Source organism: Colobus angolensis, unplaced genomic scaffold (genome assembly GCF_000951035.1).
Source record: "Colobus angolensis palliatus isolate OR3802 unplaced genomic scaffold, Cang.pa_1.0 Scaffold130, whole genome shotgun sequence".
NCBI lineage: Eukaryota > Metazoa > Chordata > Mammalia > Primates > Cercopithecidae > Colobus > Colobus angolensis.
Window position 1 is genome coordinate 820895 of NW_012114253.1, and position 18196 is coordinate 839090.

Here is an 18196-nt window from a genome sequence, read left to right on the forward strand (position 1 = left end):
GCCAGGATGGTCTCGATCTCCCGACCTCGTGATCCGCCCGTCTCGGCCTCCCAAAGTGCTGGGATTACAGGCTTGAGCCACCGCGCCCGGCCCGAGCTGGGAATTTTCTATCCAGCTAAACAGCCCATTCAAAAGTTAAAGGCTGGCCGGGCGTGGTGGCTCATGCCTATAATCCTAGCACTTTGGGAGGCCGAGGGGGGCAGATGACTTCAGGTCAGGAGTTTGAGACCAGCCTAGCCAACAAGATAAAACCTTGTCCCTACTAAATATAGAAAAATTAGCCAGGTGCGGTGGCAGGTACCTGTAATCCCAGCTACTGAGGAAGCTGAGGCAGGAGAATTGCCTAAACCCAGGAGGCAGAGGCTGTGGTAGCCAGGATCACACTACCACACTTTGGCCTGAGCAACAGAGCCAAGATTCCATCTCAAAAAGTAATAATAATAAAGTTAAAGGCTAATAAAAGTTACAGCATCAAGGGCTCAGGTTTGTACAAAAAGACAGCCCCTTGTCCCTTCCAAAAAAAGAATTAAATAAGTTTAAAGGGATGATTTAATTAGTATAAGCAGATTCCACAGATTGTATTCAAGATACCTGAAGACTGAGCAAATAATTTAGTAAAGTTTAGTTTTTCAAAACAAATTCAAGTTCAAAGAAAAGAACAAGAAGGGCCAGGTGCGGTGGCTCACACCTGTAATCCCAGCACTTTGGGGGGCTGACGAGGGCAGATCACCTGAGGTCAGGAGTTCAAGACCAGCCTGACCCACACAGAGAAACCCCATCTCTACCAAAAATACAAAATTTGCTGGGCATGGTGGCGCACACCTGTGGTCCCAGCTACTTGGGAGGCTGAGGCAGGAGAATCGCTTGAACCCAGGAGGCGGAAGTTGTGGTGAGCTGAGATCGCACCATTGCACTCCAGCCTGGGCAAAAAGAGTGAAACTCCATCTCAAAAAAGGAGAGGAGGCTGGGCGCGGTGGCTCAAGCCTGTAATCCCAGCACTTTGGGAGGCCCAGATGGGCGGATCACAAGGTCAGGAGATCGATTCCATCCTGGCTAACATGGTGAAACCCCGTCTCTACTAAAAAAAATACAAAAAACTAGCCGGGCGAGGTGGCAGGCGCCTGTAGTCCCAGCTACTCGGGAGGCTGAGGCAGGAGAATGGCGTGAACCTGGGAGGCGGAGCTTGCAGTGAGCCAGGATCCGGCCACTATACTCCAGCCTGGGCGACAGAGTGAGACTCCGTCTCAAAAAAAAAAGGGAGAGGGGGGGGGAGGAGAGGGGAGGGGAGGGGAGGAGAGGGGAGGGAAAAGAACAAAAAGAACATAGATCTATAACTCAGAATTAGACAATTTTTTAAAAATCCAGACAATTTTCATATGACATCATGGGGGCTGAGGGGAGCGTGTCAGTGAAGGGTATGGAAACTTAAGAGAGGCAGGGGAGCAAGGCACGTAAGAAAATGCTAATCTTGTCTTTGTAGGGAAAACCCACAGATAATTTTTTAAAGTGATAAAACAGAAAAAGCAGAACAAATTGAAATAAAAATGTAGGATGGTAGAAACGAAATACATAAACATACTTTCTTTTCAGGAACATGCAAACATTTAAAAAATTTATCACCTACCAGGCCAAAAAGTAAGTCTCACAGTTCAAATAATAAGTCTTCACATAGACCACATCCTGTGACCATCAATTCAGTGAGAAGCTAAGTGTTTCAAAGTATAAATCATTACCCATACACTTAGAAATGAAAAAAAAATCCCTAAAAATGTCAAGGATCAAAGAAAAGTCATAGTAGAAATTTAAAATTACTTAGAACTGAATGATTAAAAACACCACATATCAAAAATCATATAATGCAGCAAAAAGGGTTAAAAATTAATAAACTAGGCCAGGCGCGGTAGCTCACACCTGTAATCCCAGCACTTTGGGAGGCTGAGGCAGCGGATCACCTGAGGTCAGGAGTTAGAGACCAGCATGGCCAACATAGTGAAACCCCATCTCTACTAAAAATACAAAAATTCGCCAGGTGCAGTGGCTCACACTTGTAAACCCAGCTACTGGGGAGGCTGAGGCAGAAGAATAGCTTGAATCCAGGAGGCGGAGGTTGCAGTGAGCCAAATGGAGCTGTGGCACTCCAGCCTGGGAGACAGAGACTTCATCTCAAAAAAATAAATAAATGAATCCCGCTGTCTCCAGAAATCCTTTGTGGCCATTCTGCCCAAGACTTAGCTAGGTGGCCTCTGATTCTTTCCCTCATCCTCCACCTGGGGCTCTGTGGGGGTCTGCTTACAAGACCATTTCTGCACACATTCTTTTTGTTTGTTTGTTTGTTTGTTTGAGACGGAGTTTTGCTCTTGTTGCCCAGGCTGGAGAGCAATGGCGCCATCACAGCTTACTGCAACCTCCACCTCCTGGGTTCAAGCTGTTCTCCTGCCTCAGCCTCCTGCACCCATCTTTCCCCTTCCTGACTGGCTTCCTCCTCTCTCCACCCTGACAGGTACCAAGAAAGTAGCACCCAGGTGAGCCGACAAGAGAGGCCACTCCATCAGGAATTTCCCGAGCAGGGGCAGCCTTTTTCTTCCCCTACTCAGCTTTCTCCAGGTAGACGGGAGAAAGCCCAAGACAAGCACTGCCTCCGCTACAGGAATAGTCTGGGGCCTGGCCCAGCCAAGTCTATGGGCCATGCGTTTTTCCTGTATTTTACCCTGGGTGGCTGGAGTGTGTGCAGGATGAGGAGGTTGGCAGGCTTGCCTCAGTGCCCCAACTGGGGGCCTGGCCCAGCTCAGCTGTGCTTGGCCAGAGGCCAGCTGGGGAATACTTGATTATTCAAATCATGTGGCTACCCAAGAGGAAAGCATCCGTTTCCTCTAAGAGGGGGAAGTGGGGCAGGCAGGCCAGCCCAGGGGTTTGGGTGTTGAAGGAGGAAATTTCAGAACAAAGTTCTCACACAAACCAGCACTCTGAGATTCACTGCCCCAGGAAGACTCTGAAAGCCTCAGATAGAAACTCAGGAGGGTCAGGCTCGAGGCCAGAGCCCTGGGCCAATCCCCCACTGAGGTTTCTGAGTTAGCAGAGGCCTCAACCAGGCTAATTGCTCTGGCCTCCCCCTGACCCTGGTCCTGGAGACACCAGGACTGCCCTGCGGTGCCCCTTCGCCTGTCCTTCCCTTCCCCCAGGAATCGCACAGGGGATAGATAAACTCCACACTCCTAAGCTCAGGGAGCCGGAGCCTCAGTGCCTCCCAGCGAGTGTCACGCAGTCTGTTCCTGCTATTTTCTCAGCTCCTGCCTTGCTCCCCCTCCCTAGATCTGGCTCCAAAAGAACCAGCAGGTTCAAGAAGAGTGTACCCATCTAACATGCAGAGAATTATCTAGTCCTCATTAAGTGACCCCGGACTCTGGAGCCAGGCTGGCCGGGTTCCAATTCTAGATTAACCCATGTATGAGCTATAGGACATTGGGTGATTCCTTCCCTTCCTTTGTGCTTCTATTCATTTTTTTTCTTATTTTATTTTTAGAGATGGGATCTTGCTGTGTTGCCCAGGCTGGAGTGTGGTGGCTGTTCACAGGTACAATCATATCTCACTGCAGCTTTGAACTCCTTGGCTCAAGCAATCCTCCTGCCTCAGTCTCCCAAGTAGCTAGGATACAGGCATGTACCACCACTCCCAGCCTGTGCTTCCCTTCTTTACCTGTAAAACCAGAGATCTCGGCCAGGCGCGGTGGCTCACGCCTATAATCCCAGAACTTTGGAAGGCCGAGGCAGGTGGATCACGAGGTCAGGAGTTCGAGACCAGCCTGAGTAACATGGTAAAACCCCGTCTCTACTAAAAATACAAAAATTAGCTGGGCATGGTGGTGCGCACCTGTAATCCCAGCTACTCAGGAGGCTGAGGCAGGAGAATAGCTTGAACCCAGGAGGTGGAGGTTGCAGTAAGCTGAGATCACACCACTGCACTCCAGCCTGGGCGACAGAGCACGACTTCGTCTCAAAAAAAATAAATAAATAAAAAATAAAAAAAGCAGAGATTTGAGTATCTACCCTTTGGGCAGGTTAGATTCAGGAAATGATAACTCTTGCTATTACTAGTGAACAAAGTAAGGTTTCATAAGGAGCCAGGCCTGGATCTCTGGACCAGACAACCCCAAGGCAGACATATCTATCCTCTCTCACCAGAGCCAAGCCCTGGGTCCAAATTCCAGCTCAACAATCCACCAGCTCCATAAGCCTGGGTAAGTTGCTAACCTCCCTGAGCCTCTTTCTGCCCCAGAGCTGTTGCAGGTCTCCCCACATTGGAGGGTGGTCTGGAGGGTGGTCGTCCCTGTTGCTGCTGGTCCTGGGCAGTACCTGGGGATCAGGGGGCTGACACATGCTGGGCTGTCCCAGGCAGGGGTGAGGTAACAGATCAGTTTCCTTTCCTGAATACCTGTCTGGGCCCAGCCTCAGGGTGTGACATAGGGGAGGCCTCTGAGGAGATGGGGAGACTCCTCTCCGCCCCACGGATCATCCAGCACCAGCATGCACCCTGGCATGGGCCTGCTGCCAGTGGCCAGCCTGGCAGAGGTACCAGGAACTACCCAGCAGGAAGCTTCACGAGTCTTTACAGAAGGAGGCAGGACAGCAAGAGGCCACAGCTTGAGTGCAGGCATTCACACCCCGGATCTATCATTTACTAGCCATTCACTGGACAAATGAGCTTATTCCCTGGTTTTTTTTTGAGATGAAATTTTGCTCGTCACCCAGGCTGGAGTGCAATGCTGTGATCTCGGCTCACTGCAATCTGTGCCTCCCGGGTTCAGGCGATTCTCCTGCGTCAGCCTCCCGAGTACCTTGGATTACAGGCCCCTGCCAACACACCTGGCTAAGTTTTTGTATTTTTACTAAAGACGGGGTTTCATCATGTTGGCCATGCCGGTCTTGAACTCCTGACCTCAGGTGATCCACCCACCTTGGCCTCCCAAAGTGCTAGGATTACAGGCAAGAGCCACTGCGCCCGGCCCAAGTGAGCTTATTTCTGAGCCTGGCTCCCCATCTGTGAGTGGGGACAATGACAATAGTATCTACCTCCTAGGGCTGACATGAGGATTAAATGATTAATGCATCTGACATGCTTGAACAGTATCTGCCACTCAGTTAATATGAGCTGTTACTGTTACAATGATTTATGACCGTTGTCATTTCTTCTCTAAAGGCACCTCCCCGCCCACCGGTTTCCTCCAGCAGACTCGGGGCTCCCTCCTGCCAGCTTCTGCACAGACCATGATTGGTGCCTGTCCCACAGATGGTGATCATAAGACTTACTGTGTGCCCAGCACTGGATGAGGCATTTTATAGTCAGGGACAACATGACTGCTAGACTCACCTACTGCTGTTACGGTTTGTTCTGACCCTAGGATCTGGGGCATGAGGTCTGTGTTACGGGAGGAGGCTGGTAGGGGAGGTGGTTCCCATATTATGTTATTTGGAACACACATGTCCTGGGAGATATTAAAATATTTGCACATGACACCAACTAGGTGACCTAGGAGACATGAACTTAATCTCTCTGAGCCTCAGGTGCAAGGATAAATGAATAAATACGTGTGAGCCGCTTAGAACACAGCCTGCTTCATGGTATATTTAAAACAAACATATATCGACATATGTATTGGTTACTCCTCTGAGCACCTCTCACGGAGTCGACACATGAGGAAACTGAGGTACAGAGGTCACGCAAGGTCATACAACTCTTAGTCCCTATAAAATGTTACTCGCTGCGAGTATTCATTCATTCAACAAATATGTAGTAAGTGCCTATCATGCACCAGGAAGCATGGTACATGCAGATTCAGCAAATTTACAGCGATGATGATGATTATTATTAAAGACATTAAGGCTGTTTGGGATTGGGGGTACATCTGTGAACAAAATGGACAAAGACATTGGCCAGAGGTATGACACTGGGCACCTCTTACTTGAGTATGACTAAAGGCCTGAACTGCCAACAGGAAAACTGGACCCAGAGACACTGGCTTGTCCTGCTGCCAATCACTAACCATTTATGAGCTGGAGTCATCGGTGGAAGGACACCAGTGAAGGTCTGGGGAGGATGGCCAGGCTTTGCCTGGAGTGCCTCAGGGGTCACACCCACTGGGGGATCCCTCCCAGGCTTCCCCATGGTAACCAAGCCAGGCCAGCTGTGGAAACCCTTGCTAGGTGGGGCAGCCTTTCATGAACTCAGAAGTCATTAAGTGGGCCGGGCGTGGTGGCTCACACCCGTAATCCCAGCACTTTGGGAGGTCGAGGCGGGTGGATCACCTGAGGTCAGAAGTTTGAGACCAGCCTGGCCAACATGATGAAACCCTGTCTCTCCTAAAAATACAAAAATGAGACAGGCATGGTGGCTCATGCCTGTAATCCCAGCTGCTCAGGAGGCCGAGGCAGGAGAATCGTTTGAACCTGGGAGGCACAGGTTGCAGTGAGCCGAGATCACACCGTTGTACTACAGCCTGAGTGACAGAGCAGATTCCGTCTTAAAAGTCATTAAATGCTTGCTGAAAGCAGGCATCTTATTAGGCATGGGGAATTCAAGAGTGACTCAGATGGGGGCTCCTGCCCTCCAGGAACTGAGACTCTGAGCCAGACGCAATGCGGATGATCAGATTACAAAGGGTTCAAGATATCCAACCAAGTTCTAGAAAAACAGCCGTGATGCCAACTGGCAACACAAGCAGGCAGAGGTCGCTGCAGGGGAGGGGATGGCAAGTACAAAGGCAAAGATGAGAGAGGCTGGGGACACAGCTGGGGAAAGACCTTCAGCCTGGGATCCTGACCTGAGTTTGAGGCCTGGTTTTACCATCAATTTGACCTCAGGCAAGTTGCTTACTCCCCGAGCCTCAGTCTCCCACTTTGCAAAATGATGGTAATACTTTATTGGGTTGCTTTGATGGTTCGGTGAGTTCATTAATAAAAAATGGCTTTAGGCCAGGCGCCATAGCTCACGCCTGTCATCCCAGCACTTCCGAAGGCCGAGGTGGGCGGATCACAAGGTCAGGAGATCGAGAACATCCTGGCTAACATGGTGAAACCCCGTGTCTACTAAAAGTACAAAAAATTAGCCGGGCATGGTGGCACACGCCTGTAGTCCCAGCTACTCCGGAGGCTGAGGCAGGAGAATCACTTGAACCCAGGAGGCGGAGGTTGCAGTGAGCCAAGATCACGCCACTGCACTCCATCCTGGGTGACAGAATGAGATTCTGTCTCAAAAACAAAAAAGAAAAAAAAGAAATGGCTTTAAAAACTGAAAAATATGCCAGGCCCAGTGGCTCACCGCCTGTTAATCCCAGTGTTTTGGGAAGCTGAGGGAGGATTGCCTGAGCCCAGGGGTTCAAGACCAGCCTCATCAACATAAGCAAGACCTCATCTCACAAAATAAAAAATAAAAAAAATTAGCTGGGCCCAGTGGCACAAGACTGTAGTTCCAGCTACTTGGGAGGCTGAGGCAGGAGGATCACTTGAGCCCAGGAAGTCAAGGTTGCGGTGAACTGTGATCGTGCCTGAACTCCAGCCTGGGTGACAGAGCAAGACCTTGTCTCAAAAAACAAACAAACAAACAAAACCCTGAAAAATAGAGTAAGTGCCTGGAAACTGAGGTTGGGAGTGTTAAAGTGACTTGTCCAAGGTCAATGGCTGATTAAAACAGGATAGGGTGTATCTGGGTGGGATGCGGGGGACAGGAACAACCCCTGCCTCTGCTGAGCCAACACTCCTGCGTTCCCAGCACTGACCTCATGTTTCCCTAGGCAATTTGTTCAGGAAGGCCTAGGGAACAGGTGGGATACCTAATTCCTTGGTGCAGGGTTTACCATTTATTCGCTGTGTGATCCTGCGCCCACCACCCTCCCTCCCTGAGCTCCAATCTTCCTTTTGTTTTCTTGAAACGCAGTCTCGCTCTGTCACCCAGGTTGGAGTGCAGTGGCGGGATCTCTGCTCACTGCAACCTCCGCCTCCCGGATTCAAGTGATTCTCATGCCCCAGCCTCCCAAGTATTTGGAATTACAGGCATGTGCCACCATGCCCAGCTAGTTTTTGTATTCTTAGTAGAGACAGGGTTTCACCATGTTGGCCAGGCTGTTCTTGATCTCCTGACCTTAAGTGATCTGCCTGCCTTGGCCTCCCAAAGTGCTGGAATTACAGGTGTCAGCCCTTGTGCCCGGACTGTGAGCCTCAATTTTCTATCTTGCAAAAATAGAGATGCCCTTTGCTGTGCTGCCCATGTGTAAACGTGGAAGGCTCTGCCAATAGCAAAGCGCTTTCCACAGGCAAAGGCGTATGGTACTCATGAATGAGAAATGATCATGGTAAGCCGAGAGAAAGAGGCAGAGCCCGCAGGCCCCACACTGAGCCTGCAGGCCCTACACAGAGCCTGCGGTGAAGGAAAGCAGGAGGAACTAAGCTAGACTGTACCAGGGCCAGCCCCAGGTGTAGGGTAGGAACGTTTTATGAGGCACACAGCTGTGCCCATGTTCAGTCCCAAGGGACAGGCAGGTTTCTGGGCCTCATCACTGTCTAGACTTAAAGTAAGAGTGACAAGAAAGAGGCCAGTTTCAGCCTTTGTGAGCAAAGAGCTTTGGCGTGGCAGGGGTCTCCCTCAGCAAGGCTGGGCTGCACTACAGCCCCTTTCCCTGTGTCCCATTGGATCTGAGCTGTGTAGCATTTGTTGCATTACAAAGAAAAAGACCTGTGCAGGAAATAAGGTAGAGGACAGGCTCTCTAGTCAGATGCACCTTGACCTGTGGCAAAACCAAGTCGGGTCTTTCAGCTTCAGTGTTAGTATCCCAACATCTGGGATGGAGTTTGTGGGTGGGTCGGTTTTGCCACACTGTAAGGGCCCAGGTGGTCCCACTGCCACAGTGAAGCCAGGTTCTATCTCAAGTCTGGCAGAGCAGTCCGGCAGCAGTTTTCGGGGGAGAATAATGGGGTGGGACAGGGGACTTCAGTGGCCTATTACGGAGCCCTCTCCCCAGACCAAATTCATAGCTGAGTTTGGGGATGGTACAGTTAAAATTTTAAATAATTGTCTAAATTCTGTATTTGGGTATTAATGTTTACATGGTAATCTGACAACAGTTTATAAAGTGATATTCTGGATACCATAAAAAAAAAAAGAGCTCAGTTTCAGGTCCTCCTGGAAAGAGTTAGGCCTGCCCCTCCCCATCCTTTGTCATAATATCCATAGTAGCAGTAAGAATTACTTATTCGGGGTTCGACAGATGTGAATTCAAATCGTAGCTCTGACACTTACCAGCTGGGCAAACCCAAGCAAATTACTCTGAGTCATTTTCCTCACCTGAAAAATGGGCTGGTACAAGGATTAAATGTGTAAATGTAAACAAAGCATTTCGCAGAGTGGCTTGGTGCATAACAAGTGGTCCGTCAGTGTCAAGAACTCATATTACTACTATGGATATTATTACAGAGGGTAGAGAGGGGCAGGCCTAACTCCTTCCAGGAGGACCTGAAACCGGCCTCTTTCTTGTCACTCTTACTTTAAGCCTAGGCAGTGATCAGGCCCAGAAACCTGCCCATCCCTTGGGACTGAACATGCACACAGCTGTGTGCCTCATAAAAGGTTCCTACCCCAGACCTGGGGCGGGCCCTGGTACAGTCTAGCTTAGTTCCTCCAAAGACAAGGAAAAGAAGACCAAGGAGCACCGTGACACTGACCTGGGTGCCACCTGGGCCTATCCCTTCCTTACGCCCACCCACACCATGACCAAATATAATATGTTTCTGGGATGTCCTTTTATCTTTTGTGCCAACTCTATATTAGTTGCTAATGGCTGCCTGTAACACTGTACCTAGAAGGAACCTGGGAAGGAAAGCGAGCAGTGGTTGACTAGTGATGTCTGATATGGGTGCAGGGCAGGAGAGAGGCAGGAGACATGCTGGCTATTCGCCATCCACAAACCGGAAAATCTTAAGGCTTTGCCTCATTCAGATAAATCATGCGTGGTGGGCAGGGTAGCCAGAAGCTAAGAGAGGGAAAGGGACTTAAGGCCACACAGTTTGAAATGGCAGGGCTGGGATTCAAACCCAGTACCCTCTGGGTTTCTCAAGATGCTTCCTTGTAGGCTTGTCATCTCCTACGAGGGGGTGAAGAGGTTAAGATCCACTGTCTGGGAGAACAAACGCTGCTGCCCCACCAGGTGTGTCTATGTTCTGTCTCCTCCCCCGGGACCTCCCACCCCCACGTCACTGAAAAACAAATGTGTACCACAAGGTGCCCTGAGAGCTGTCTCCAAACATGCAAATTTGAATCCAGATGCCAATCTGATTGGGCAACCCTGGATTTGAGTCTCACCTGCACTTTCCAAACTTTGAGAATGTTACTCAACTTCTCTGAGCTTCTGTTTCCTTGTTTGCAGAATTACGAGCTCAATACAATAAGGTCATTCAAAGTGATTAGCTCAGTTTCTGACACAGCGTAAGCCCTTAAATGTTCATTACAGACTGTCCCCAACTTACACTTAAGATTTTTTTGCTTTACGATGATGCAAAAGCTATAGTGTTCAGTGGAAACCACACCTCAAGTACCCCGCCAGCCATTCTGTTTTTCACGTTCAATACAGTACAACCAAGAAATTGACATGAGATAGTCAACACTTTATTATGAAATAGGCCTCATGTAAGATGATTTGCCTAACTACAGGCTAATGTAACTGTTCTGAGCACATCTAGGGTAAGCTATGCTAAGCTACCATGTTTGACGGGTTAGGTGTTATATCCATTTTCCACTTGCGATATTTTTCAACTTAAAATTCCAGGACAAAAACCTTTGGTAAATCAAGGAGCATCTGAATAAGGATTAGGTCAAGGGGAAAAACAAAAAACAGCATTTGCACACACAAAAAAATCACGTAGGTGATTGAGGGCTTGGACAAGCTGTTGAGAGGAACCCTGTTTATCTCCGATATCTTGATAGGCTAACGGACCTAGAATATGAATTCCATATTGGATGGTTTTAAGATAAATACAGAACTGACTCTTCTAGGATGATGGGTTATGTCATTCACATCGTGGAGAAAGCAGTAGCCCTGGCTGGATGGATGGGTAATGGTAGGGAACAAACACGTCTACTTCTCACTTCACCGCTGGGGGAGTTTGTGTTTCAGTTTCCTCATCTGTAATGTGGGGATAATAGCATCTGCCACTCAGCCTGCTGTAGGACCAAATGAGTAATTACAGGCAAGGCACTGAGCACCATGCCTAGTACGTACATGTCAGGCTTATAGACTATGGACTTTTAGTTAGCAGTGGCATAGCAGGGACCAGCGGAATGAGGCAGAGAAAGCGCAGCTATAGAAGGGCTCAGAAGGAGTGGAGGAGGGGAAATGGGCCTCAGATGAGACACTTTCTAACCGGAATCGTGGCAGACGGGTCAGTTAGTAACTCCTGTATGCTGAGAGAGAGGTAAGTAAAGGTGAAGACAGGTGGAGGGGGAAGAGATCCCCCGAAAGGCCAGGCTGGCCGGAAGCAGTGGCTCACACCTGAAATCCCAGCACTTTGGAAGGATGAGGCAGGAGGATCACTTGAGCCCAGGAGTTCGAAACCAGCCTGGACAACATGGCAAGACCTCGTCTCTACAAGTGATAAAAAAAATTAGCCGGGTGTGGTGGCGAATGCCTGTGGTCCCAGCTACTTGGGAGGTTGGGGTGGGAGGATCACTTGAGTCCAGGCAGTCAAGGCTACACTGTAAGTGATCTGTGATCGTGCCACTGCATTCCAGCCTGGACGACAGAGCCACTAGACCCTGTCTCAAACAACAAAATAAAATAAATAAATACAAGCCCGAGACACTCAGTGGCAGCCAGCAAGAGGCCTGAGAACCTCACCCTGAGAGCTAAGTGGGTTCTCACCCTGTGGCTTTACTGACCTAGTAAAGGTGCACTAGAGAAGACAAGAGGTTGACCCAACAAAAGGTCACTGGGGTCGGGCGTGGTGGCCCATGCTTGTAATCCCAGCACTTTGGGAGGCCCAGGTGGGTGGCTCACCTGAGGTCAGGAGTTCGAGACCAGCCTGGCCAACATGGTAAAACCACGTCTCTACTAAAAATACAAAAATTAGCTGGGTGTGGTTGCATGTGCCTGTAATCCCAGCTACATAGGAGGCTGAGGCAGGAGAATCTCTGGAACCCAGGAGGCAGAGGTTGTAGTGAGCCGAGATCGTGCCACTACACTCCAGCCTGGGGAATAGAGCGAGATTCAGTCTAAAAAAAGAGTCACCTGGTAGGTCTTTGTAAAGGGTGCACTTATGGGCCAGGCACAATGGCTCCTGCCTCTAATCTCAGCACTTTGGGAGGCCAAGGTGGGTAGACTTCTTGAACCCAGGTTGAACAACATAGCAGGGCCCCATCTCTGCAAAAATAAAATAAAGTTTGCACTTCTGGCTTTTCCAGTAAAAGCAATTTGCTTTGGCCACCTAAAATTTTTTTTAAAGAACATAAAATATTTGCTGAGTTCCACCCAGCAGCTTGCAGACCTGGCCAGGTAAAGTTCATGCACCTGAATGACAAACTGAGCTCTGGAAGGATGAAGAAGCATCTCTGAAACAAGCTGGAGCGGAGGAGGGGGTGGCCCAGAAAGTCTGGAGGGTCAGGGCCTCACTACAGGGTCTCCAAGGCCTTATTCCCAGAGATGACCTTCCGGCCTGTCTTCTCCTCACTTCCCTGGGTCAAAGCAGAGAGGCATAGAGACATAGGGGAGGAGTAATCGTAAGATGTCTGCCTTCTGAGCCTCGGTCTCCTTAACTGCAAAATGCCGGAGGGTAGGGGGTAGATGAGCATCAAAGGTAATGTGTGAAAGTGCCTGGTACCCAACGGTGCTCACAAAATGCCACTTCCCACACAGGGCACGTTTCTGAACTTGTCTGCAGGTGTAAGGACCAGAGGATGTGAGGTTACTATCAGCAATCAACAATCATTGGGCTCCCTTGTCCATCTCATAACCCCTGGAGCAGCTGATTCGTGGAGACCTAGAATCTCACATACAGCAGCTGCCTCCAGAGCCCCCACATGTAACTATCAGGCTTCACAGCCTCCTGCGCTACCCTCTGGTTCAGATATGGCGATTCTGAGATGCTTGCTGCAGCCACCATGGTACCTGCCTGTCATCACCAGGCCCTGGCTCCCAGCAAAGTGGGTAGAACAGAGAGCTGTGGGTTCAGAGTGCAAGATCGTGTTTCCTGTCTGAGAAGTGGGTATGCACCAATGCTCAGGGCTACCAGGGAGCACGGGGTAAGGTGGAAGATGTCAAAGGAGTCTCTTCCCTACAGGGGCTGTGCAATCTTTAGAAGGAAGTACCCAGGGATGCCTGTCCCCAGCTAGACCCTAGGCTCAGCTCGCTGAGCCTTGACAGGCAGATGCTCTATCGCTCCGAAACCTCCAGAGCCCTTAGACTCTTCCTGAGGACCACCGAAGCAGGAAGGAACCTCCTTCACCTAGCTGACATGTTTTGTAGATGTTGCCAGGCTACGGAAGAGGGGCTGGTGTCCTGGTGTCCCTGTGTCCCATATTCTCACCCTAAGCCCCCTGAGGGCTGGCCCAAGCCCCACCCAATCATTCAAGTGGAATTTGAGCCCCTCTTACATGGCCTCACCACATCTAGCCCAGAAACCACAAGCTCAGACGGTAGGCAGGTAATGTCAGGGAAGCAGGTAGGCTGGTGTGAGGCAGTGGGGCATGGTGGAGACTGTGGTAAAGTGGATGGAGCAGCTGGCTACTCAGTTCCAGCCACTGTTGCCAGGCAGGGACAAAGCCCCATATGGCCACATCTTCTGATCTTTCAAGAGAAGCCAGAAACCCTTATTTTTATATAAAAAGAAATTGCCTGGTTTAACACCACCAGCAACTAAAGTTGTTTAATCACTGCAGAAGTCAACAATCCCCCACCCCCTGCAGCCTTGGGAAGGCAGTTTGTGACGGACCTCCCATAACCCAGCACACAGTAGACTATAAATATTTGAGGACCAGTTGAATACATTAGACCCATTCCAAGCCTTAGGGAAGTCTCATCTCTCCACTCCTACTCCTCAGATATCTTGGTTTACAGATGAAGAATCTGAGACTCAGAGAGGCGAAGTGACTTGCCCAAGATCACAGAGGTAGTTCAAGGACTTCAACTCAGCTCTCCTGAGCTTAATATCGTTTTCCATCAACCCACATGATCTGCATCCTCCCTTAAGCAATGCTTTTCAAAAAGCATTCTATGCTAGGAATATACTGTAGAAATGAAACACACCAAATTCAGGAGAAGTGGTTGCCTTTGGAAAGATCATGTAGTTTAGAATCAGGAGACTGAACTGACTCTGCTCCACTCTGCCCTAAGCAACTGTGTGACCCTGGGCAAGCCTCTTCTCCTCTCTGGGCCTCAGTCTCCCTGGTGTGCAAAGAGCCCAGTTGACCGAGCCAGCTTCTAAAGGCCTTCCAACTGAAATTCTAGGCATCTATGAGGTCTCTTCTCTGGCCAGTACTCTGTGGCCTCAGATGAATATAAAATAGTAATAATAATAATAATAGAGAGGGCGAGTCCACACCAGCCAGGAAAGAACACTACAATTTTTTGTGAAACCTGACTCCTGGTTACTGGAATTCAGAAAGAACGATGGTAAGACTTGAGCAGCTTAACCACCATCCTACAATTAAACAAAAGCACATCTGGTTTAACTTCGTCCTCATCTCCTCCCTAACCCCCTACTCTCATCTCAAATTTTACCCCTAAATTTGAGAAGTCAAATTCAATGCAAACAATTGATTTCATGCCACAGTGAGGCTGAGAATTTAAGCATGGAAAACTTTAAGCATAGAGTTTTTCTGGGAGCAATTAACAAAGTGTTGGCGGGGGACTGGGGGCTGGTACAAGGAGGCAGAAAAATATGGAGACTATATTCTTCAGACACCGAGCATCCTATCTTGATGTTGGGGACCTCCTATGAGCTCAGAGAGGTAAAGTGATTTGCCTCAGGTCACACAGCTGGCGATTGGAATCCAAGACGCCAGCCCCCAAACCAGTCTTTTCCCTGCTGTATAGGCTTTTGTAACCTAAACGTGGACTTCCCTCAGGCCCTCAGGATCACCTGGTAGGGATAAAGGTAACTGCTTTTGAAATTGCTCCACAGGAAATATGAATGTCTTAATAACATCAATGCAGGTTCAGCCCAAAGTTGGAAAACCATTTATGATCTTGCAACCCTGCAAAGTATATTATAATGTTAACCCATACTGCAGATGAGAAAACTGAGGCTCTGAAAGGGAAGGTGACTTGTCCAGGGTCGCATGGCAGTGCTGGGAATGAGCCTCCAGTCTACTGCCCCTAACTGCCCTCTGAAAGTGAGGACATCTCCAGAAGAAAAAAAAAACAAACCTAACATACCACAAAGCCCAGCTCCAGCCTGCCAATGACGACGACATGGTGCTGGGAAGCCAAGTCAGCATTCCTGTGGCCGCATGGAGATTTCTGAGTGCTGGTTCTCAGCCCAGCTTGCTCACTCTCCCAGCAATGTTCTCTCGGAGCTCTGGGTTTTGTATTAAAAGGCCAAGTCAGACTGATTTCAAGGTGAGAACTTGGGCTCTGCTACCGGATCCTACTCCCTGGATTAAAAGGCCTCATTCCCAGAGATGGGTACAGCATGGAGATCGCTAGATTTGGACATCTAGATACACATGATCCAGTCCCAGCTCCCCAGGTAGCATCTGTGTGCCTCTGGGCAACTCACTTCCCCTTTCCAAGATCATATCCAGCTTGCAGGGAATGTTGGGTATGTAAGTCATGGGACAGAACAGGGCTAAGTTTGGTCCTGAGCTGGGACATGGTGAGGCACAAGAACAGGCAGAGGGCAGGAAGCACTGCGGAGATGATGGCCCCAGGGCTGACCTCGTCCTGGAGCTCTGCGCTCCCAGCCCAGGCTGTGTTTAGGATGGCGACAGAAGGTGGCATCTGAGTGTGAGCAAGGAGGGCACCATGCCACCCCACACGTGCAGCCTGACAGGATGGGAAGAGCCTGGGCAGAAGTGGGTGACAGGTTCAGCGGCAGGGACATAACCCAACATCCGGTCTCCGCATTGCATTTTCTGCTGAGAAGAGAGCTGGGGATAGCCAGGATTTTCTTAAGCACAGGTACCAGCTTAAACCCTTCACAAGCATTCACCATATCTAGACCTCACCGCTGGTAGGCATTATTCATCTCCACAGCTTATGGGAGGAGGCCGAGGCACAGAGAGGGAACAGAACTGAATCCAGGTCCCACAGCGAGGTTGCCTTTGCTAAAATGAGGGCCAAAGGTTGGTCGATCCATTTAACAGGTGATTACATCTTAATCTCCTTCCTTGCGAATAGCTTGATTTCAAGTCTACACCGTGAATTTTGATAGTCTCAAAACCTGAAAGAATTTTGTTATGCAAACATCCAATCCAGAAGAGGGCTTTTGTCTGATTTACTGCGGCACTCCCGGCACCTAGAACAGAGCTTAGCGCATGGCAGATGCTTAAGTATTTGCTGAATGAAGATAGCATCTTGTTCTGGTCTCAGTTCAGTTTTATTCCTCACAATAGTCCCCAGAGAGGAATACACCCCTTTTTACAAATGGGCTCACGGACACAGACCCGGATCATCACTCAGCCTAGTCTTCACCAGTTGGGATGGTGAGAAACTATGTCCAGGGGCCTCTTCTGAGGGAATTCACAGGCGTTCAGTTCAAGAAAGAAAAAGGTGACAGAGGAACAAGATGCATGGGGCCAGGCAGTGGGGTGGCTGGGGCAGGACAGGGTGGGGACACCCACAGGTGGGGAGGACTAAAGAGTTGGAAAGGGAAAGACTGGAGAGTGGAGGAAGAGCGGGCTAAGCCCAGGAGGAGACCGAAGACAAAACCAAGGCTCAGCCCCATATCTCTTAGGCAGCACAGTGGGAGTAGGAGGCTAGGGTTGCAGAGTTTGGAGTCTGGATTCAAACAATGGTCCCACCACTTACCTAAATTGGCTAAGCCTCAGTTTCCCCATTTGTAAAATGAAATTATGTACGTGAGATGTCAGAGCAAGTCCCTCTACGCACGGTAGGCCTTCAAAAAATAGCTGTAGTTATCTACACTGAGACTGGAACCCAACCCCTGCCTCCCTGGGCAGCCGGGCCCACCTGAGCCGTCTCTGATGGTTTCTCAGGGCCCAGAGCCCTTCCTGGCCTGAGAATCGCCCCCTCTTTTGATCTCAATGATTTTGAACCTCCACCCAGAGGCCTTTATAAAGGCCCCGCCTTCAATCCCATTGTGTGTCGAAAAAGAGTCATAAGGCACAATGGGGAGTGGGGGAGCTTACCTCGGCCTCCTGCCTTTCTGCTGTGACCTGCGTTTAACCCTTTCTTACCAAGACTGGGCAGGGAAACAGCCCTGGGCGGCCAACCTCGCACAGCTCAAAGAGGGCGGCAGGCTCCTTCGGTTTCGCGGGCTCCAGAGCTTTGCCCCACAGCTGCGGTGCCCACAGTGGGTGCCCACTCTCAGACGCCCACGCGGGTGTCCTCTGTCTCCTCCCGCCAGGCCCCCCATTCCAAGCGCCTCCCTCCCTCTCCTCCTGCCAAACCAAACTGCTTTAGACCCCACCGGGTCAGGTGGGACGCCTGGGAGGGCCGCCAGGCACGAGGCATGAGGGTTGGCAGTCCAAGTCTCTAGAGCTACAGCTAAGGAGGCACCAGGAGGGGCTCAGTCACAGGGCACCAAGGGCAGGTGCCCAGAGGGCAGGGTCCCAGGCAGCGGCTCGGGAAGTAGGAGACCCTGGGACTGCAGGGCGGTCCCGAGCGCGGTCCCCTGATATCGCCGGCTCCGCGGGCGCCACGTCCAACCTCCTGTCCCGCCCAGAGCGCGCGCCGGGAGCTTGGGATGCGCGGGAGGACAGAGGCAGTACCAATTGCGGGGCGTCCCGAATGGGCTGCTGTGGGCGGCGTGGCGCTGGAGACCCCGGCCCTCCCATTAAGGTTCAACACGGGGCCAGCTGAGGATGCAGAAGGGGCCGAGCATCCACCACATCCGCGGGGGCCCTGGAGAGCCGGGGCGCGGGGCAGCATCGAGTCCTTACCTGCGCAGAGCACTGACGAGGGTCCGTCCAGGCACAAGTGCGTGGGAGCGCGGAGCCGGGATCGTGGGCGCGGAGTGGCGGGAGCGCAACGCGGCCCGG

General features: G+C 50.4%; 1 protein-coding gene across 4 annotated transcripts in view; it reads right to left on the reverse strand.

The window, feature by feature from the left end:
- ALPL (alkaline phosphatase, liver/bone/kidney) overlaps window positions 1-18196 on the reverse strand; it is an 88776-nt gene extending 70580 nt beyond the window's left edge. For 2 of the 4 annotated variants that reach the window (XM_011933975.1, XM_011933973.1), the window contains exon 1: window positions 18098-18196. The gene's annotated coding sequence lies outside the window, so the exon portion shown is untranslated. The remainder of the gene's footprint in view (window positions 1-18097) is intronic. The other 2 variants (XM_011933974.1, XM_011933971.1) reach the window with 1 other exon arrangement.